Consider the following 15,193-nt stretch of genomic DNA (forward strand, 5'->3'; position numbering starts at 1 on the left):
CTGCTGTATAGCACAACGTTTGGTGCTGAGACTTGGGAAGCGGACTTTGCCAACACATGGGCTGTTGCAACCACAGACACTGCTACTGCCACCACCACCATGTGGGCTATTGCGGTAGTGGCACACCCTGACCTCCACAAAATGGTCTAGCTGATGTCATGTAGGTTAAACTTTAAGACCCCTGGAACGGGGAGAACCTGATTCAAGTTTCGGGATGAGGCGACCCCCCCCAAGAACTCATGAGAGACTGTCCTTGCTGTAATCACAAGAGGTTTATTGATAGGAACCAGTGCACCAGGTTCAAGACTCGTATCCCATGCAGGGTAGAGGAGTTTGACCCCGAGTAGCTGGGAAAAGAGGTATTTAAAGGAAGAAACCACAACCCAAGGGGGTAGGGAGGATGTCATTGGAAAATGTTGAGAATACCAGTGAAAACTCACAGGGGAAATTCCTTGTCTCTCAAGATTATTCTTTAAGATTTTAATCTAACATTATGGTCAGTGAACAGAGTTGCTCAACCGAATGGTGTAATCATCAGTTCTATGGTCAGTTAAGTTCCTGGAACAGAGTCACTGAACTGGCTAACCTACATTTTTGGCTCTATTTTGTTTGCTAGGGGATCTGAATTTTTCTGTTCCTTTAAAACAACATGGGCCAAAACTCATGTCGACAGGTCCACCAGCCACAGAATACCACTGTTTCTGCTACCAGATTGTCAGACTTCCACACCTGTGGATTGATAAAGTATTCCCTCCAGTTCGCAGAGAGGGAACCTTCCCTGAGAGAAGTCTAGTGAAATTCTATGGGCTTATTGGTTGAAATTTCACAGTCCCTATTACCAACCTCTTAGCCAACATAAAAAAAAACAAAACATAGGACTTGGACACTTGGATGACTCCCCTTTTGAAAATGATTTTCATTCTCCTCCCATTTCAGGCTCTTGCAATCTTACAGCAAACACCTAGCCTTAGGTGGGTCACTTTCCTTAGTGAGTGTCAGACTCATCACAACCCCTACTGTCCACATGAGGACCTGGCCATCTAGCCTTACTGTACAGTTGTAATTGGTTTTTGAAGTTTTTCTTAGGATGGCTGTTCAAATAATTCAATAACATGCTTCTCACCCAATGGGCACTTCATCATCTTCAAATTTATCTCCTAATTCCCCTATGAGATGTCTCCTGGAAAATCTCAAATCTCTAAACTTGAGGGTATCAAAGCTAGTACACTTCTGCATTGAGGTCTGAATTCAGCAACCATTATACAATGGCTTTAAATGGTCAATTAATGGCACACTAGATCAAATTATTTGAAGAAATCTACTCCCATGCTTTTGATAGCCTTCACTCTGACTCTTCTCTCTGTTCTCTTGTCCCCCAACTCAACTTCTCCTAGCCATGAATCCTATACCATATGGCACTACATCCCTTGATCCAGCTGAGGAACTGCCTTTTTTTCTGATGCAGACTTATCTCTGTGCCTTCTAAAACCTGGAGCACCCCCTCAGGTTCTTCTTCTCACAAGACATCTTTAGAGCCTCCTTATTGGACCTTTCCAGACTCCTCCTCTACTTCTGAGCCTGTTGCAGGCTGCTACAGACATCCAAACCCTCCACAATTCCCTCTCTTTCCTGGGACACCTGACCCAGCATCAGTCTTTCCTTTAAGGGAAGTTGTTAGGGTAGATATTCTAATCAGAGTGCATGTCCCTTTCTCACTAAGTGAACTTTATCAAATAGGAAAGAGAATGGGATCCTATACTTGTACTTTAACTATAGACTTAAGGTGTCTCTCTTGATCAACAGTGTTTATACGTTCAAGGTTTTGGATTTCCTCTGTCTCAATTATAAACTTAAGTAGTTTCTTGTTATGTATTTCAGTCTCCTAGACAAAAACAAAATCCCTTTTACCCCTCTGCTCCACGAAGGCTCATCTTGAAGACTGTGTTGTTAAGAAATTTATCCCTTTTGTAAACTTATGAGCTATAAAAACCCCATTCATATCTACCTTTCATAAACCAGGATAGACTCCATCCAGACAAGTGTATCTGCTAATCAATGGCCTGAAGTTCTCACTTAACTACTTATTCCAGAGTGTGTGATTCCTCTCCTGTTCCTGTGAATGGGAATCTCCCTATCCCCAATTACCAAGCCTTAAGAGTTTCAACTGTGTATCTCAGAATTTTTTTCTCCCTAATATATTCAACTTTATTCTCTACCTATAATGTGTGTGTGTGTGTGTGTGTGTGTGTGTGTGTGTGTGTGTGTGTGTTTTAGTATCTTGTCAATTCAAAGTATTTATTACATTCAGGACAGCTTCAGAGAAGCGACCCCCCAGAAGTTCCAGTCTTCTTTTACAGACACAAACACTTCTACTGGCCTGTTCTTTCTGATATATGTAGAAATGGTTCCACAGACACTAGACAGCAAGGAAACAACCTAGTCTCCTACGATTGGACCAATCTCCCCATACCAATTTCCCAGGTTTCTGAGAGACACTTCCCCCAAAAGTCAGCAAGAAATAGCTAAAAGTCATGGTGATTATATTCTTGCTCCACCATTACTGCTTTTTAATTAAACCAAAATAGGGGAATGTTAGCATATTGTCTAGGTTCCACAACATAGTTACCTGGAAGCAGCCAGGTGTGCTTGACTCAATATAAATGGGGCTCCTTGGCCCCTCCTCTCTCTCTTTCCTTCTTTTTTCCTCCTTCTCTTTCTCACTCTCCTCAGTAAACCTCTTCTTGTGCTGCCGTGCAGATATGAGCCACAGTCTAACACAACAATAAGAATGCAGGCTGAGCAAGACAGTGAAGCAGGCCAACAACAAACACTCTTTTGATGGCCTCTGCATCAGCTCATTCTTTCAGGATACTGTCCAGTTTGAGTTTTTGTCCTGACTTCCATCAAAGGCAAACATTCGTGTGGAAGTGCAAGTCAATAAATCCTTTCCTCCCCACCTAAGTTTTTGAGCCAGAGTGTTTATTGCAAAAGTAGAAACCGTAACCAAGACAAATTCTGTCCTAATTTGATTTTTGAATGTTGTGATAAAAGATGACAACCAGAATCAACTTGGGGAAGAAATGGTTTATTTTCTTTATTATTCTAGGTGACAGTGCATAACTGCGACATGCAAGCCTAGAAGTAGTTATTATGCAGAAGTAATGGAGAAATGCAACTTACTGAGTTTCTTTCTATGGTTTGTCCAGTCTGCTTTCTTTCACATCCTAGGTCCACCATCGCAGTGATAGTTCTTGAAAAAGCAAGCTAAACCATCCCGCAGTCAATCACTTACCAAGAAAATGTTCCTGGAGGCATACTTACAGGCAAATCTTTTTTTTTCTTTTGTGGGTAAAAAATTGTAATTTATTAAAACCACTCAAAAATATAAGATGCTATACTACACAGTATATTTTGCAAATCACCCTTGGGTGCACATTCAAGTGAAGTAAGAACTTCCTACTCTTTCCTTAGCCACCCCACCCTGGGACTTTAATATATGTTCTATATATAATCAAGTACACTTAATTGGAAAAGGAAGCCCCAGTATATTTTGATTTATTAAAAAGCACCAAACAAGAATACAGTTCCATTTTTTAAAATAAGAAAATAAAAATTCCAATCAATATACCAGCTACTGTATGTCACCAATGCTACTGACACAGATATTGTACAATCATGTAAACCCACAGCCTATTCAACACTAAGCAAGTGTGGCTGGTTCCCAGTGTTTTTTCAGGTTAACAAAGGTCCGCTTATTGAAATGCTGGAGCTAGGTGCTTCAAAAAAAGCCATTCAGGAACTTCCTACACAAAGCTTCTCTGTCTTCTTAGTTGTAAAGAAGTCTAATATCAGTGTAGAGAACTTAGATCTTTCAAGGACAACTACACTCTGAAGATAATGAAAGTTTTTAAGGCAAGCTCTTCACAGGCTTAAATGCATTGACCAGGACAATCTTCACATTTTTCATGGAAGGAACTGCTGCTGCTTCAGGTACTACTAATGGTGGGATTGCATACATTTCTCAGAAACTGGAGGGTCACTGGAAGAATGAGGTATGTCAACTTGAAGTTTGCTGTCATTCACCATGGTATCTGCCACATTCCCTGGCAAGTCATTACCAGGTTGAGAGGAGTTCTTTAATGTTAAGTTGTCTAAAGGTTCCCAGTCATCAACATCATTATACTCTTCACTTTCCTGAATAAATTTCAGCAGAAAGACTCAAATTCCATAGGTTTGTAAGTGTTCAGATCAGATGACCTAGCCTGAAAATGCTTTCTATATTCTCCTTTGAGACCTGGACTTCACTCTTTACTGTGTTTTCTTTTCCTGAACTATCTTGCCCAGGTTGTTCTTTGATCCTTGATAGTGGCAGATGGAAGTCTGTGGAATAAGTACCCCTTTCCCTTCCTCTGGGATTGGCTATGGTGCTTTCTATTTTACCCGGAGAAGACTGAACTATATTACACTGTTGCATAGAAGTGGTTCTGAAGAATGGATGCTTTTCAATGTGCTCTTGTAGAACAGACTCTTTGTGCCAATAACTGGCTTTCTTTCTGAACATTCTTTCTGACCAACATCTTGTTCAGGAGGGCAAGTGGAATAAGTGATTGGGAGGGGCACACTGCTCTCTTCTGGGGATCAGCTCTCTGTGCACACCTATTCACAGTTAGTATTTTCCTCTTTCTTCACACAGGGCTCTACTTCTTGTCTTTAATATTGTTACCATACTTAACAAACCCCAAGGTTCCCAACTGCTGCTCTAAATAGGCACTATTTTGCAGATGGTTATGTTTGTAATGCCTCACAATGCTGCTTTCCAGCTTCACTATAGGAAAACATCCCTAAACCATGCATGGGTATTGCGTATGTTCAAAATTCACAACAAACATACGGATCAATTATGCTCTGGTTTTAAAGCTAATTGAAGATTTTTTCTTTGAGTAAGCTACATATTTTAGCTTTATTTTATTACATGCCCTTTTAGTAGGCTGATGTTCTTGTCCCTACGTCTGCACCTGTATCTGTGTCAATCCCTAAACATGAGTTGTCTGATGCAGCAATTCATTCCATAGAAGTCACTAATTTGCTACTTCCTGGCTGCTGAACAGGTTGTCATAATAGTCCTTATGTCAGTAGTAGACATGTTGGAAGTAATAACTTCAATGGCTGAAAAACCTGGGCATAGCAATTAAGAGTATAATGGGTTTCCTAATACAAATGAATTTCTCCTTCAATATTATGCTGTTTCAACGGGTGGTGTTTCAACTTACTGAATGAATAAAAAACAGCAGGGCACTGAGGCTGGTTACAAGAAAACCTCGCTGCAGACTATCTGAAAAACCACTTTAGACTCTTAAATGTTGTTTATATTATGAGAGTCACTGCAGTACTTAGCTACGGCCTTTGAGCAGAGAAGAACTTGTTACAGTCCTTACTATTTGCAAGCAAATAACTTTTTTACACTTTACATGTTCCCTTTTGGTTCTTGCTTTGTTCTTCTCTAAGCATAACTCCTCTTTGTTGTACTGATGCACATCAGACTTCTAGAATGGTAAATGAAGAGTTGCAAATTCTGTGGATACAATCAAAAGCTTTCTGATACTTATTCAAAATAAAGCACACATTTCCATTAGCAACAGTCCACCTGTTTCTTTTCTCCACCTTCCCCTCTCCCTCTTCTCTATGGCTACATATTTGTGATGAGATACTATATATCTACTTTCTGTTTCCTCACAAGAGGACTCCAAGTCTTTTTCTGAGCCATGTGCTTTTTTTTTATTTTTTATTATTTTTTTTAGAATGACACTGAGTGGTCTCTGAATTATTGTTGGGACCAAATTTGCAGAACAGTCATTTTTCAATTTCTCAATTTAGCATGTACCTTTATGACCACATTTTACACTAATAGTATGTAAGTTATACTGTCATTGCCAATTTGATGTTTATTTTTATAATGAATAATATTGTGTGTTTTTCTTGGCAGATGTGATGCCAGAACAGGGAATGCTGCTGCTGAAACATGGTTAACTGAAGGGACTTATCTTTTGAATAGCTGTGCTTTTTAAGATACATTAGGAAAACCTCTCTGGTTACAAATTCATATATGCATCCTTGAAGTCCATGGAAGAAAGGCTTTGCTGCCAATTGTAGAAGGCACTGACATGACATATTTTCATCCTGATTCTGAAAATTAAGATCTGAAATGAAAGATGGGACTAACTGAAGAGACTTAGTAATAATAGATGGGCTCCCTGCAAAACCCTGAAAAAGATTGGTGTTCTATTGAATTCTTCAAGGTTAAATGTTTCAAATGTAACAAAGGCTCCAACATTGTATCCTATGTACATGGCCATTTAGAAGCCTAAATGAAAGATTCCACAGAATAACCTAGATGTTCTCCTTTGCATTTCACATGGATACTATGATCTGGACCTTTGTCCAGGGAGTCACTGTATCAAAGCTGTGTCTAGGTTCTGCTTCAAACTTGTCACCTTCCTTATGTTTGTCCTCTAAGCAGGTAAAGAAGTCTCTTGTCTTTATCTATCTCAGCTTGCAATGGTTTGAATACATCTTCTGAAGACATTTCTGCATCATTTTTGCATTCTTGTAGGTGAAACCATAGTTTTCAAAACCACATATGAATTTAGTCCCATCAAAATAAATAGACACATTACAACACTTCTCTTTTAAAAAGCCTTTCTCATAAAACACACACGGTATGCACCCATTGATAAGTGGCTATTAGCCCAAATGCTTGAATTACCCTAGTTGCCTAGAACAAATGAAACTCAAGACGGATGATCAAAATGTGAATGCTTCACTCCTTCTTTAAAAGGGAAACAAGAATATCCTTGGCAGGGAATAGAGAGGCAAAGATTAAAACAGACACAAAAGGAACACCAATTCAGACCCTGCCCCTCAGTTGGCCTATACATATACAGCCATCCAATTAGCCAAGATGGATGAAGCAAAGAAGTGCAGGCCGACAGGAGCTGGATATATATCACTCCTGAGAGACACAGCCAGAATACAGCAAATACAGAGGCGAATGCCAGCAGCAAACCACTGAACTGAGAATAGGACCCCCGTTGAAGGAATCAGATAAAGAACTCAAAGAGCTTGAAGGAGCTCAAGACCCCTTATGAACAACAATACCAAGCAACCAGGGCTTCCAGGGAGTAAGCCACTACCTAAAGATTATACATGGACTGACCCTGGACTCTGACCTCATAGGTAGCAATGAATATTCTAGTAAGATCACCAGTGGAAGGGGAAGCCCTTGGTTCTGCTAAGACTGAACCCCCAGTGAACGTGATTGTTGGGGGGAGGGTGGCAATGGGGGGAGGATGGGGAGGGGAACACCCATAAAGAAGGGGAGGGGGAGGGATTAGGGGGATGTTTGCCTGGAAACCGGGAAAAGGAATAACACTCGAAATGTAAATAAGAAACACTCAAGTTAATAAAAAAAAAAAGGCTTTCTCATGAGACAGTATGATTTCAGACTTTTCTAGTGAGTCAATTAACTCCTCAGGTATTGAAGTGAAAGTGCTGAGAGTTAACTGATCACTAGAATTGCTGTCCCTGCTGTCCTTCTGGGTTTAAGTGGTGGCTATGTGAGTACTAGCTGACCCTGGACAGAAAAGAAGATCTTCAGGAAAATGGTACTTATGAGTTTGGTCATGTAGATGGAACTGGTCCATACAATCTTTCTTGCCACCTCCTACAGTTTCACTGATTTCTTTAATTTGGGCTTTTAACACTATGCAAGGATCAGTGGTCCTGGTATTTTATGTTAGAATAATTGATCTTTTTACAGCCAACGTCATTTCATATGTAGAATGCATTCCTGAAGTGATGTGTTTTATGGTGGTAAAGCTGACGCAAGTCACTGAACACAATTTGTCAGCCATTCAACTCACATTGGTAATGGAGGTCATCATGCTCCTGCTAAGGAGTTCATCTGCTGACCCATACCTTGTATAGCAATCTACAGAGACATACATGTAAGTTTGAGGGCCACAATACACCTGCTCATGTTCATATAGGTGAAAGGCTAACAGGAAATAACTCTGGCAGTAAGTGAACTTCTCTCTTCTATGTTCCATATCCAAGTAGAGCTTGGCATTCTCTTCATTATTTGGTGTTCAGCTTGAAGACATATACTTATGTATTTAAACTGAGAACAGAAAAATGTAGTCTGTACCAGGATATGGGCACAAGTATCTGTCTTGCTGGAAGTGGTCTTCTAAATTGCTAAATGTGACATATTCATGAGACTATCCTCTGGCTTTTTCACTTAGTGATGCATTTTGTTCCAAATATCCAGTAGGAGTCTTGGGATAAACAAACCTTTGAGAGCTTTTCAGTAGTAATTTCTTTCTAGAATGGTCACTTATTATTTGTATCATTTTAACATGTTCCATTATGTGAAGAACAAATAGCTCATTTCTCTTGAAATTTTTAATAAAAACTGGACAGGTGTATATTCCACTTTCCATGTGCATCTTGGAAATGAAGGAGAATCCTAGCCCCTATACATTCCCACATATTCAACAAACAGAAAATCTTATATTGAAGCCACCTCTGGTATCTTTCAGGGGAATCAATAGCCATTTTGCCTCTCTTCTCCTTATTCTGATCTGTTAGACCACTTTTATATTGTTTATTTTCTTTATCTTCTTCATAGTCACTGAGAAATGACTCTAAGACATCTATATTATTAGTGGATAGCCACTTAGTTCATCATCAGAATCTAGGCTTATTATCCCATGAGTTGTTGACAGTGTCACTTCAAAGTTTTCCATACGCAAAATTCAGTATCAAAGGTGAGTGAGCTTTTAAAGCTAGTAAAATCTCGCATCACAGTGAATTTGAAAGTGGTGCATTTTCTTCATTAAAATTTTGATCTGACTGCAAATACATTTCTTCCAGCATATTGAATCCATCCAATGTGGGTTCAACTAAGAATTTTTGTAAGCTGACAGGCTTGTCTGACTTCCAAATCTTCTGTTAAACGACAGGAAATTGTTTTACAGACTGAAGCATTTATTTCCTCATCTTCTATTGATTTGAGTTGAAGAGCTCAGATACATAGGAAAATTGACACCCCAATGCTTGCGTCTTGTGTTTCAGTCTCTATGACAAAATAAATGCTCTTTTGTTTTAGCTATGACACCAAACCGCCAACAGTGTTTCAACAAAGTCTCCAAAGATAGTTTGATTCTTCTTTGCAGTTTACTCCAAAAGAGAGTCTGATTCCAAAAACAATATGCCCTGTCAGTCTGGAGCTGCTGGGTAAACTAAGCCATACAAAGAGCAAATAGTGTATTATTCTGACGCTCATATTCAAGGTTAAATATGATGCCTAGTACTCCCTTGCAGTCCACCTTTGCAAAATCTTGAATAGCCTCTTCGCTTTGAAATATGGAACAAATACATGTGATACAGGCTTACTGAAAACAGGATATCTGTGCAAGTTCTTTAGACTCTGCATACAGGCTTGACAAAGAAGTAGCTTGGGGGATACAGTTAGATTTAAAAAAATGTTTGATTTCTTTTGTAGAAAGAAATGTCCTTCTTGTGCAATCAATTTGTTGACAAGGATTCTAAGCCAGTTGTGCTGTTTCCTCTAAACCAGACATTTCTCAAATTGTATTCCAGAGACCAAAAACTTAAGATAGTCCTTCCTCTGTCTTACTGGCTGTTGTGACAGAATTTTAAGAACAGGATTTTCCCATACTCCTTTTTTTGTAACATGAACTAGTATTTGCAATTTTTTTTTATTCTCAAATTCCAACAGTGCATCATGTGACTCCTGTAGAGACTGAAGAAATTGTGCCCAGATATCACAGGACAGTTCATTTTCAGTCATTGTAAATGAACTACTAATCAAAACTACTAATTTTTTACTAATCAAACAACTCAGAACTACTCTGCCAAGCACTAAGAGGACATCTTCACATTCAGTAATTAAAAAATAGGCCTGCACTGGAAAAGCTTTGAATATCAAGACAGTCTACCTCCAGAAAATTCACAATGTGTTCTGATGGATTCTTGTTGCTTGCATATTACAAAAAGTTCTGGCAGAAGCTCCAGCAGTAGTTCAAATATGAGTCCTCAGACAACTTCTTCTCCCTCATCTCAGTCTCCAGTTGTCAGAGACATAGTCATAGGCCAGGGGAAATGACCCTGAGCCATGGACTCAGTCTTTGTTCTGGCTCATGAGACTGCCAGACCTTCAGGCCCGGACCCAGGCCAAGCAGGTAGTGATGGCATCTCCCTTCCTGTCTGCCATCTTCCCAAAGACCATCAGACTGTACGAACCATATCATGTGATTCTGCCTGGCCCCGATTGCCATGTGAGTCTACAGACAAATCTTGTGGCGACATTTTAAAACTGAGGTTCCTATCTTGTATCATGCTTGCAAAATTCTAAAAAGGCCAATTACCATAAAAAAAATTTAAAAATGTAATTGGATACTTCATTCTTAACATTTCTCACTTACATTAAAGATACAAAAGAGCAGAGTCTGTGAAAGATATCACCAGGAAGAATTCTGACTTTTAAAGCTTTTATTGTATTGATAAAAGTGAATTGCTCACTGAAAGTGTGCTTCCTGAAAACAAAAACAAAAACAAAAACAAAAACGTGAATTGCTCACTGAAAAGGTGTTTCCTTGGAGGAAAGAAGTGTCCCCTAAATGGAAAATTTGCATCGACACTTTTTTCAAGGCTCATAAAATACTACAGAAAAGAGAGTGAAAAGAGTATAAAAGCCAGATTTGAATTATAAACTTCTGGATAGGTCATTGTCATGATCTTCCTGCAGCTGTGGTGACTTGTATAAGACTGCAAAAAGATCAAGCATGTAAAAGCTGTCATCAGTCCAGAATTTATTCGATTCAGTGGGTTGTGTTAAAAGAGTCCTGATATAAAATGGGAAGAGGGATAGGTTGACATTTCCTAAATGGAGTTTTATAGACAAGTTGGAGGTAAATATTATTAAAAACCATCCTTTACATGTTCAAAGTTGTTAAAAGGTGGAAAGATGTTCTATTAAAAACAGTCACCTACATATGTAACAGAGATGGTCTTATCTGGCATCAATGAGAGGGGAGGTCCTTGGTCCTGTAAAACCTTGATGTCCCAGCATAGGGGAGTGCTAAGAGGATGAGACAGGAGTGGGTATGTGGGTTTGAGAGCACCCTCACAGAAGTAGGGGCTGGGGGAGATAGTGGATTTATAGAGGGGTAACTTTGAAGTGGAATAACATTAGAAATGTACATAGTCACCAGAAATCATACAAAATTTTCACAATTATTTTATGTATGTTTATTATTTTGAGTTGTCTAGCAATCATATATTCAAAGCTACTTTAGGTACTTACAATTTGGATAAACATGGAAGATGGAAAGGATGTTTTGCAGGAGAGGAAATGAATGCCAGCTATGTTAAGGGTATCAAGGATGCTAGGACAGTTTCTTTACTTTGCTTCTGCAATGTGAGGTTTCCTTGGACTTTATCTACTATTTGGGATGCCACAGAAGAAGATTGTCATCCTATCACCATATTTCCTTTCAAAACACATGCCTGAATCTTGGCCTAAAGTATGAGGAGCCTGCTGACAGCATCTCAGAGATATTTCTCACTCTTCATGGAAGAAAAACATTAATAATTAATGGTGCTAATTAGAAAAAGTACAGCAGGTCCATGTGCATTACCAAATCAGGTATTCATTGGACAGGCACCAACAATATACCAGGTCCTGTTTCTTAGAAATAGAGTCTGTTGTGAACACAGGCGGGCTAGAGAAGAAACATCCTCAGAATATCACAGGCAAACAAAACTTCCATGTTTTACCTGACGTGGAGGGCACAGAGGGTATGGGAATGTGAAACCCAAAGAGGAAAGGTGACTGAGGCAGGCCCTGGGTGGATATCCATTCCTGCCCCAATGTTTGTTTGTTTGTTTATTTATTTATTTATTTATTTATTTATTTATTTTGCACAGGACTTCTCCCTTTTCTTTCTAGGCATGGGAGAACTCACTGACTTATAGTATTCCAATGCCAAAGAGAGATGGGAAATGTTTTAGGGGTTATGCATTCATCCAGTTGTTCTGTCCTGCTGGACAGTCAACGAGGGTGTAGAGGGTAACTGTAAGAGAAAGGGAGACAAGAGTTGCAAAGAAGGATGCCAAGACAAGAGTCTGATCAAGGCGACAAATTTATTTTTTCCCAAGGCTGAATTTATACCATATCAGGAGTAACAGAGGAAGGGGGAAGTGGGAAACATTTATGAAGGTCAGGGACACAGAGCTCTTATCAGGTGATGTCAACAGCATGTTGTTTTCTCAGGAAGCTCACAGGTTTAGAATATCATTAGTCAGCAGGATGTTGGTTTCACACATTTTTCTCAGTCAGTCTATAGAATCCATTTTTATAGAAGGTGTCATGTGTGCTTTACAAAGAGTTTCACAATAGTCAAATTCTGATCCATAGTTAGCTTACCTTGTTTCTCAAAATGATTTGGGTAAGCTTTGTTGTACTCATGGGACAGCATCATGTCATCACAAGGATATTTTTTATCAGATGGTACCATACTTAATTATGTCCAAAATAAACAGTATGATGCCAGACTCCTGATGTTTGGAATAATATTGACTGTTGGATTGTTTTGCACAGAACAAGTTGTTGTTTCCCACAGCTTGCTTCACTGCAGCTTGTGAAGGTTAGAGGGATCCAGCCTCACTGCATCAACACCATTAAACTTCATCTGGGACAAGTATACATCCTCTGTCCACAGGGAATTTTGAAAGAAAGCATAAGGAAGCCATAGTAATATTTGGCTTCTAATATTTTCCAAAGTTTGCATACACTCTGTCTGCTCTATGTAGAAAATGGAGCCTCCTGTACTTATATCATCCACAAGGTTGCCTTCTCCACTATGACATCAAGAGCCAACATTTGGGAAATATGTTTTCCTCTATTCACACTTGGTCTGTCCTGCCTCTCTAATTCTCGGTCCCCATTTTTATGTTAGCTGTGTCTATAGGTTCAGTTTCAATCACTGCTCAACAGTAGTATGGATTTGTGTTAACTAGTTGTCTTAATAACTTCTTAATTGTCATGGGGGAAAAAAATCTCCACAACCAAGGCAATTTATTAACTAAAATATTTAATTTGGTATTCATAGTTTTATGCTTTTCATAAGCACAATCATTTGAATTACAGCAGGAGCCCAGCAGGCATTGCGGTCAAAGGTAGCTGAGAGCATACATCTTGTTCTACAAGCAGGAGGTAGAGAGGAAAAAAAAAACCAAAAACAACAACAACAACAACAAACAAAACCCCTGAGAAGGAATTAGGCATTTGAACAGTCCAAAACTTATTTTACTCACACTTCTTTTAAAAATGGTCAACCATGCTAATCCTTTCAATGAGTTCTAATAGCTCCTGGAGAAAGATTAAATTATATTAGCCTACAGGGGCCATTCTCATTCAAATCTCCATTTTAGTTAACAACAAACACTAACCAGCACTTAGTCTCCAGCTGGTAGTCATGTTTGGAAAGGATGTAGAGCCTTTAGGACATGCCTCTGACTGAAGAAGTATGTCACTGAAGGTTTACCTTGATATTTTATAGCTGAGATACACTTTGAGACCTCTCTTTGATTCCTTTAATGTGATGTAATGTGACAGAACAGCGAGGTTCCTGCTCCTGCCACCTGGTCTTCCCTACTGTAATAGAGTTTTAGCTGAAGTCAACCAATTCTTCCTTAAGCTGCTTCTTTGACTGGGAATTTTCACACAGCAATGTACAAATTTACTAAGACAATTTTCTTTTAGATTTTACTTTACCCCTGTATTAGATTTTTGGCTACTCTGCTGGTAATGGGGACACTAAGTTTGTTTTGTTGACTCAATCTCAGTATAGCCTATTTGGGGAAGCAAAAGAAAATGAATCACTGGATTTCACACTAAGAAATGTGCTCCTACCAAGTCTGAGACAATTTTAGTTCAACTGACAAAATCCACTAGATTGTTCAGATCCTTGCTTATCCAAGAGCATAGCTCTCAACCTGAAAAAAAAATAGATTGCTATGGACAAACAAACCTAGCAGCAAGCTAAATGTTTTCATGTGAGACTGCTACTTAGCAACAGTCTCCAAACTTCACTTTCCAGACCTGGAACCCTAAATGGAATATCCCTAAAGAAGGATCAGGATATATTTCACCTCCCCTGAAATCGCCTAATGTGCTTCAAATCAGGCTGTCAAGCTCAAATAGTTATGTCTCTGTCTTGTAATGGGAGACCCCAGCACTCTGGGCTTCTGCAGAATAAAAAACTCTGTGTTTACATATGATTTGAGTCCAAGCTGTCTTTTTTGGTGAATCAGAATTAGAGTCTACTCTCCCCAGTAATCATTACAGTTTTCATAATCTTTACGTTTGTAGTCTGCCTAAGCTCTACCCCCAGAAGTACCTGGCAGCAGCCAGGTATGCTTCACCCCACAGTTGCCTAGCTGTGCCTGTGATATAAGGGACTCCTTGCCCCCTCCTTTTCCTCCTACTTTCCCCTCTTGCTCTTTGTTTTCTCTTTGTTCTTGCCCCCTTCCTCCTTCTTTCCAGCCTTCTTTCCTCTCCTCTCCTCTCCTTCTCTCATTAAACCTCTCCATGTGGAACCATGTTGTCTTGGCAAGAGCCAAGACTTGAAGACAGAGAATCTCATGAATCTGATAAAATTCAGAAACTTCCTGAGACATGTAAGATATCTTTATTCTGAGTTTTTAGCAACCTCTGTTTTGAGTAAAATGTTTCAATTCAGAAGAAAAAAAACAAAGCAAAAACCAAACCAAACCACCACCACCACCACTACCAACAACAACAACAACAACAAAACAAACAAACAAAAAAACAGTAATGTGTCCCATACGGAGGGACTGTTCATAATGTTGCTTATAAACTGTCTAGTCTTTCTTCCTTTTGAGTCAGAGAGAATCACACTTCTTCATATATTGCAATTAGACTGTTCTTACATTATGGCAAACAATTGGGGTTATTACAATATGTTTGTCAATTTCGTTTGTAGTAGTGATAAAGCCCACATGTCGTTTTTATAATCCTCCTGACTACAAGGAGTTTGGAACATTACCATGCCTATGAATCATAAGATAAAAGCATGCTGGAACAGTT

The 15,193-nt window shown here is 39.2% G+C and overlaps 1 pseudogene; it reads right to left on the reverse strand.

Moving 5' to 3' along the window:
• Positions 1–3,792: 3,792 nt before the first annotated feature.
• On the reverse strand, positions 3,793–10,294 carry Rlf-ps1 (RLF zinc finger, pseudogene 1; annotated as a pseudogene).
• Between the last annotated feature and the right edge of the window lie 4,899 nt (positions 10,295–15,193).

The sequence above is a fragment of the Rattus norvegicus genome, chromosome 13, assembly GCF_021556685.1.
Source record: "Rattus norvegicus strain SHRSP/BbbUtx chromosome 13, alternate assembly SHRSP_T2T, whole genome shotgun sequence".
NCBI classification, from domain to species: Eukaryota; Metazoa; Chordata; class Mammalia; order Rodentia; family Muridae; genus Rattus; species Rattus norvegicus.